General features: G+C 43.0%; 1 long non-coding RNA gene across 1 annotated transcript; it reads left to right on the plus strand.

The window, feature by feature from the left end:
* Positions 1–2,548: 2,548 nt before the first annotated feature.
* LOC121829142 (uncharacterized) lies at positions 2,549–7,614 on the plus strand. The gene is made up of 3 exons (XR_006071936.2): positions 2,549–2,600; positions 3,367–3,497; positions 5,738–7,614. It is a non-coding gene; the product is annotated as an uncharacterized LOC121829142 (long non-coding RNA).
* Positions 7,615–8,051: the final 437 nt, after the last annotated feature.

Below are 8,051 nucleotides of genomic sequence, written 5' to 3' on the forward strand. Positions count from 1 at the left end.
TTTGTTTGTTTATTTATGGTTTTTTCAAGACAGGTTTCTCTGTGTAGCTTTACACCTTTCCTGGATCTCACTCTATAGTCCAGGCTGACCCCGAACTCACAGAGATCCACCTGCCTCTGCCTCCTGAGTGCTGGGATTAAAGGCGTGCGCCGCCGCCACCACCACCCAGCTCCAGATTTTTTGAAGGACAGTTAGAAACGAATGTGCCTAGCGCAGGCTAGGAGATGGGTGTGGATGTGGGGGGGCCCTTCCAATAGTTCACATGGGCAGGAGCAAAGCTAAGAACCAAAGTTGAGGGAATGACCAAGAGGATAGTGTCCAGAGATGAATGAACAAGACTTTTGATTGGCTGTACAGACAATGGGAGTGGGAACAAGAAGTTGGATAAGTTTCCAGGGTGGCACATGGATGAAGGTGTGAAAAGACATTACCTCAGGAACTCTAAGTTTAAGGAGGTGGGAACACAAATGTCTTTCTCTTAATCAAGCTGTGCTGTGCTCAAGGCTTGGGCCCAAGCCATTCTGTGGTCCTGTGCGTGATCCCAGGCTAGACCTTTTTAAGAAACATATAACAATGACAAAAAGGTCTCAATGACAAGGACATTGAGGTCCCTGGATCCCAGTGACAAACTTCATAACTCACTATAGTGCCCATGCTTAGTCCTTAAAAAACACTGCAAAAGAAATCCTATTTCTTGAGAATGAGAGGAGGGTGGGGGAATGAGTAAGATGGAATAAATTGCTTTGTTTTGTTCATAAACAGTGACTCTAAAAGCAAGGACTAGGGCTGGATGTAATGAAGGCATAGGGCACTTGTCTAACATGAATGAGGCCCTGGGTTCAACCTCTGGCACCACAAGGTTAAAAGGGAAAGGGGGCAATTTTCAAAGCACCATTTGTAAGTTAACAAATGCAGGGCAGGCGAGATGCTGGACTGAAAGTTTTACCTGTGGACTGCCCACTCTAGGTGGTACCTTGAAGAGACACAGTTGAGTTTCTGTTGCCTGAGACCAAGTCTAGTCATTTGTTAGTAACATTAAAATGCCAACAACTACAAACATGCACCAGATATACAAACATAGATTCAGCCACCATGAATGAATTGAACATAAGTTTGTATGCAGTTCCAGGATCTCTTACCCAAAACGTCTATCTGGGGAATTAGTCCACTCTAATAAGTGAATAAAGGAAGCAGGTGAACTTCCATTTGTCTCCATTACTTAAGCATTGCTTAGAAATATTTCAAAAGCCATGCTTACACAATGCTGGGTTCTGACTTTAGAAGCTATTGATTTGACAAATCCAAAGAGACTCTCAATCAAGAGGAGCTGACATGATTTCATAACGTGTCTAAATATTGACCACTGCTCTTCAACTTTAGGGTGTTTCAATCCCAAGATAAGGAAATACCAAGCAAAAAGCCCACGGCCTTCTGACCACAGCACACTGTAGTTTGGGTAACAGTGGAGAGGGGCGTGGAAACCCAACAGCTCACCTGCCCTGACACCGCTCCCAAAGAAAGCCTCTTACATCAGAACACAATTAGTAGCTGACTTTTGAAAGCAAAGGAAGAGGAAGGAATGGTCCTAGATCCATAAGATTTGGGGGTTACCTAAGCAAATCAGGCATGCACTGAGGTCCTGTCAGAGGTGCATAAACCAGTGATCTCCTTAATAGTGACTAAGTTCTCCTAGTGTTACCATGCTTGCAGATCTCCTAATCATTTTTCAAATAAGTGGACTACTTAACCATATGACTTTCTTGTTTCACCTGCAGTAGTTGGGTATATTTAGTCTGGCAAGAGGATTTACTCCCTGTTTAAAATCAGGTTTATTGTTCATTCTGGAATTTAGTGGCAGGAAGGTTGTTCATATCAATTTGAATCTGGACATTCCTCATTTGATATGTCAATAGGAGGGAAACACAGGCTGGGCAATCATTAGGATTTTAGATCTTGCAATGCCAGTGGTGGGAGTCAAGTGATTAACAGATAAGTATTGACTTTACAAGCACTAGAGTCAAAGAAAGAAAGTTTCTTCAACTGAGTAGGATGCTAAGATGTTTCTCCCTCCCAGGCCCCATGCACCAACCACATAAATGGTGCAAAGAGAAATTCTAGAGAACCAACAGGACAGCTGACTGACTCACCCACTCAGACCCTCCCTGCTTCTGTGAAGGCTCTCACTCCTGGCTACCCGAGCTTGTATCCCTTTCTTTGAAGATTTCCTCAGTGGTGTGATATGTCTCCACCCAAAGATCGTACTGGCTAGGAAATCCTAGAGAATTCATTCCCCTGGAAGCAGCTCTTGACCAGTCAGTGGGAGTTAGGAGGTTGGGTCCTCCAGCTCCTTACTGTTGTAAGTCTATACTGGTTTCTTGAGGTCTCAGAATGACTAAGCTGTAGTAGTTTTGGTGACCTGTCCTTTGCCAACAGCTTTCCCCAGCTTATCCCACTTTCCCCAGCCCTGACTGTTTCCAGGAATCACAGAGCACTCCCACATACAGCAGCAAGTCAGCAGGTTGCACTTTACATCACCCATCGCTAGTCTGCTTCTAGAGAACAACACACTGCAACCTGGTGCCCATTTCTCCTTGGGCAAGGTAAGCAGCCAGGGGAAGGGGTGGACCAGGAAGGCCACAGTGCTTCTGGAGAGCTGGCACTCTAATGAGTTTCCTGAGTTCCAGCTGGGTGAGTCTGACCCACTTCTGCATCCTTTCCAACCCAGCACATCGGCTGCCAGGAGCAGGGAGCATGGGGGTAAACATGACATTTTCCTCACGCTCAGCAAGACAGGAAGTTCATTAAGTTTGGTATAAATCTTTGCCTTTAAAGTGCCAGTTGGTGATTTATTTTCTCCTTCTGTTTAGATTTTTAGAGTGTAGGTGCCAACCTCTGGAATCCAATCCAAAACCCCAAGCGAAGTCCTGTTGATAAATCAACAAAAGCCCTGTTTGCACAATGCAAGCCAGATGCAAATCCTTTATCCTTGAGAGGGAGTCTAATGATCATTTTCCAGTGTTGTAAAAGGTGCCATGGCAAAGCATCTCACTAATTCTCACCTTGGCTTCTAAAAAACATCCTCCGGCTGCCTTTCTTCAAAGAAAATCCACAGATAAATAAAATCTCTAGGAACACCATGGGCTGCAAACACATCTGAGGGGAAAGAAAATTGCAGAGAGAGGGCATACTCCTTGAGCATTTGGGCAACATGATCCGCCAGCCTGAGCTCCTTCATCTGCCTAGGGGCTTTATGAAGGATCCCACAGGAGACCTTCGAGAATTGCTGAGACATTAACCTCTGCTTGCTATTAGCTGTGACTTGGACATGTGACTAACTCCCTTTGATCCCCTATTTCCTTATTTTAGGATTGTCAAAAGGATGAAATGCGTTCATTTGTTTGTCCTCCATGTCTGAAAAGTTGATTTAGCATCTGCAGCGTGCCAGAACTGTCCTGGTCTCGGGGATATACAGGTGAACTGAACAGTGTGGGCCAATGGTAAGGGAAGCATTGAAAAGAAGGGATAGAGAAAAGAGCTGGGGCTGTCAGCATGGCTGGCACTAGCCAAACCACGCCAGCCCTCAATTGAGTTGAGTCTTTGTGTTAGGAGCTGTGCAAAGCATCAAAGAGTATTAAGTGGGGCAGGGGTGGTACAACTCAGTAAGGAGGCAGGAAAGAGCTGGTGATATAAGAGATAAGAGCGCAAGTCACCAGTCAGGAGTTGGCACAGCACACGCATCAAGAAATGGAAGTATTGGCCCCTCTCCTCCCATCCCAGAAGTAAGAGTTACCACCCTGCTCTTAACCTAAGCTCTGAGGCAGAATTACCTGGTAACCGAGAAGCTATCACCTACCACCATGATCCAATTACCCACATGGGGACAAAGATCATTTATTGTTTGCGAGGAGGAAATTGGAAATTAAGTTTTATGAGCTAACATAGAAGAGGCTTCTGTTTGATAAGGATCATTGTAAAAATCGTTACACATTTCATATCAATATAGGTAGGGAAGCACAAAAGAGGTTATAGGTTCCAAAAGCAGCATTATAGGACCAAAGACTGCTCAAAGGATTGAGCAATACTCAAAGACAGAGCATGTCTTTAAAACTTCTCGGCAGTTGGGTATATTCAGTTTTGGAGGGGTCTCCATACACATCACACACACACACACACACACACACACACACACACACACACACACACTTTCTGTATTTTGAAGATATGAGTATAATCTATGAGTATAAGCACAGGTATTCCGTGTGTGTGTGTGTGTGTGTGTGTATCCTCTACACACACATTTGACATGCACACACACACATATGGAAGGGGGGAAGAGAAAGAGGGAGAGGGAGGGGAGAGAGAAGAGAGAGGTCTCAATATTCAGCCTTGGCTGGCCTGGTACTTATATAAACAAGGTTAGCCTCAACCTCATTCCAATCCTCTCGCCTCAACTTTCTGAGCACTGGAATCACAGGTGTGTGCTAAAGTCATTTTCTGGTAACTAGAGGAAGTATTTGGTGTTATAGGACAGCTAACTAGGTGCAAGTCAGAGTCACAAAAAAAAAAAAAAAAAAGATCTGCAATTAAATAAGACTCAAGAGTTGCTGAGGGTGGGACATTGGCTTGTAATTTTGGAATACACAGATATGTAAAGATCCAAGAAGGCGAACAGTTGACTGTGGCTGAGCGGAGATTCCTGCTCTGCTTACGTCTTCAAAGCATACACATTGGACAGAACAAATAGCTGTGTCATCATCAAAGTCTTAAGGAAACAACAATAGAAACAAAGTGTTTGTCGTGTTCTTAAAACACAAAAATCTCAGAACTACCTTTCAGGTTTTATTTTGCTCTATTCAAATCAATAATGAGGAAGTGATGATCCGTTACTGACTACAAATTTAATAATCTATCACGAAGTCGAGTCCTGGGGCTCGAGGTGGCTCAGTGGCTAAAGTGCCACTGCACATGCGTGAGGACCTGAGTTCAGGTCCCCTGGCGCACATCTGAAATCCTGACATGACAACACACACCTGTTAGCTCACCATGCTGTGGGGTCAAGATAGACAGATTCTCAGGACTCACTAGCCAGCTAGACTAACTATGTCAATAAGCTCTAGGTTCAAGGAGAGACCCTCCTCACCCTCCCCCCAAAATGTGGAGCATAATAGAGGAGGACACTCAATATTTCAACATTGACCTTTGGCCTCTCCACATACATTGACATCATGTGTGCATGTGCACACACATACACACACACACACTCATACACATATACACACACATACAAAACTCAATAAAATAGGAAGTAAAATCTGAAAATTGGAAATTTAGAAAATTCCAGACTTCTTGATGTATTAAGACATTATCTGATATTTATCATGGGAACTGAAAGATTTAGCAGATAAATTGTTAAAAAAAAAAAAAAAAAGCTGTGGAGCAATCATAAGAAGTGCCCAAATGCTACAGAATATAAACAGTGTATCCTTCAAATAATTCAAACTCTTTGTATTCATATTAAATATTCTTAAATATTCAGACTTACTGGGCTGTATTCTAGAAATGGTCAGCAAGGCAGTTTGTGATTGTTCCCTAGAAATCTTTCAAGAATAAGATTTCAAATATAATAGTTCTGACTGAGTTCAGAATGAAGAGGGAGCATCAGGAACCAAGATAATCTCGCTACAAAGAATTCCTTCCTAAAACTGTTGATTTCATTTTTTACTGTGTTTCCAAATAGGGAAATCAGAGCTCATAATACAGCCACTGCTACCCACCAGCAAAGGAGGCTTGCCCTGGGCACTCCGGCTCTCCGATAAGTTTGTCATCAAAATGAACCAAGGATGAATTTCTGTCAACTTCCTCCTTGTTTTCAGCCCCATCTGCTTCTCTGTCTGCCTTGGATTCAGGGTTCCTATGACACAGTGTATAAGTAAATACTGTGCAGTAAAAGTTGCTGTCTTGTGAGTTACTACACAAATGCCATTTCATATCATCTCTGTCACTGATATTTCATGCCACCTTTTCTGCCATGTACAGTAAGTTGCCATTGTGTGGGGGAGAGCAAAGGCCATTGTTTGGAATTAGTTTAGTGATAATCACCCGGTGATTCTGGACTGACAATTCTGGGGTCATGGAAGATCCATGAAGGAGATGAGAGAAAGCAGCCCACTAGCCCTTGAGAAGTGCCTTAGCTTGACAAGGAGACTGACAGGCTCACTTTCACATGGCCATGCTCCTCCAGGGAGCTTCATTCCAACATGGCCCTGGAGAAGCTCAGAGACACAGCCTTACATCATCTGTACTATATGTACACTTGGTCAGGCTGTGTAAACTTTGACATGTGGGTGTCAATCTTTCTCATATTTGCAGATGGCTTTATCAGAGCGTGATTAGTTTCCAGAACAAATTTGAGCAAAAGAAAACATTACCTACAGTATGTAAGCCAACAGACCAGCTAGTTTTCAGATTTGTCTATTTACATGGGCACTAGATGTTTTGCTAAAGCTCTCTAAAACTGATGGTAATTGCACAGTGCCAGTGTGTTAGTGGAAGCTGATGAATTGTAAAGGTTTTATAAACAACCAGGGTGGATTTGGCCACAGCCTTCCTAGTAATGTTTGTTAATCTCCCTGAGCAAGTGTGCCCCTAACACAATGTAAATACGCCAGAATTTGGAGGTGTCAATAGTGTAACTTTTACTGTTTGTAAAATCATTCTTTGATATCATCAGTAAGTTTACTGAATGTCCCATGGCCAAATATAATAAAACCTTAAGTAAGCGCTTACAGAGAAATAAGGGAAAACATGTGTTTTATTTTTACCCACTGCATGTTTGTTAAAGGATCGCCGTAGACTGATAAATACAGCCTGTGTGGAGGTTTCTGTCTGGCTTCCAGGGAAAGTGAGTTTATTCTGGGCTGAAAAGGGAAAGGATCTATGTGAAATTATTAAATGGCCAAGTTTCCATATTTGACTGAAGATTCTAGCACTTCCAGGGAAAATCTTTATTGATTTAAAATTACCTGTCAATTCAAAACACCTTTCAGATTTATTTCAAGTAGAATTGAGGATGCAGATGCCGCTGGTGAGAGCTGTGTTCAGGCATAGAAATTCCTGCACACACACCTGTGTATGGGTGTGGATGCAATAGGAATGATGTCCAAAGCTAACTAATGAGTCTCCCATTGTGTCTGAGCTCCCTTGTTAACCACTAGAGGGCTTGTCTGTTTCCCGTAGACAGACAATAGAGAAACATGGTTTCAAGTATCCGAGAAAAATATTTGAAAGCTTCCTTTTGTTATGTTTCCTCCCTGGTTCTCTTTCTTTTTTCTTGGAAAAAAAAAAAAACGCATGGTCACCCCTGTTTTGATGATACCTGTGAAAATTTTGGGAACCTGCCAGACCCCCCTACCCCAGAACCTTTGACAAGACTAGAGCCCTGAAGGTTAACAGGCAGCCAGCCCCCAGGACTACAATATTGATGGGAGAGAAAATGAAATGGTGGTGACATTTTAAAAGAGGAATTTGTGAACCACAGATCAGCATGGCCGGCAGCACATAAAATCAATACAAATAACTGAAACCTTAATACCTTGATCCGGGGAAGAGGCTAGCTTTATCAGGCAGTGGGAGGGGGCAGCGGGAGGGCCATCTGCTATTGACTGGCTTAGGAGATGCATTAAGCCAACCACAATTATGGCTGAGGTGTTTTGTTTGTTTGTTTGTTGTTTGTGTGCCTTCAGAGCCATCCTGCTCCTGCCACATTGATCTAGCAAAAACAAGAGAGGCTTCCACGTTCTGCAAATCAAGTTCTGCATTTGAATGTGTTAACACAGATCATGTGGCCTTCCCCTAGTACGGTGTCTAAATGCCAAAAGCCAGTCTTCCCCATTGTGAACTCGTGCGTACTGCTCTCATGGTTCACTGCGAGAAGGAAAAGTCATTTTCTCTTCATTGTTGTCTGAAACTTCGCTGTGGGTAATTAAGTTTGTGCAGCTAGCCAAAAAAAAAAAAAAAAAAAAAAAGTCAAAGAGAGTTCAGACCTGATATTA

This window comes from Peromyscus maniculatus, chromosome 4 (genome assembly GCF_049852395.1).
Source record: "Peromyscus maniculatus bairdii isolate BWxNUB_F1_BW_parent chromosome 4, HU_Pman_BW_mat_3.1, whole genome shotgun sequence".
Lineage (NCBI taxonomy): Eukaryota > Metazoa > Chordata > Mammalia > Rodentia > Cricetidae > Peromyscus > Peromyscus maniculatus.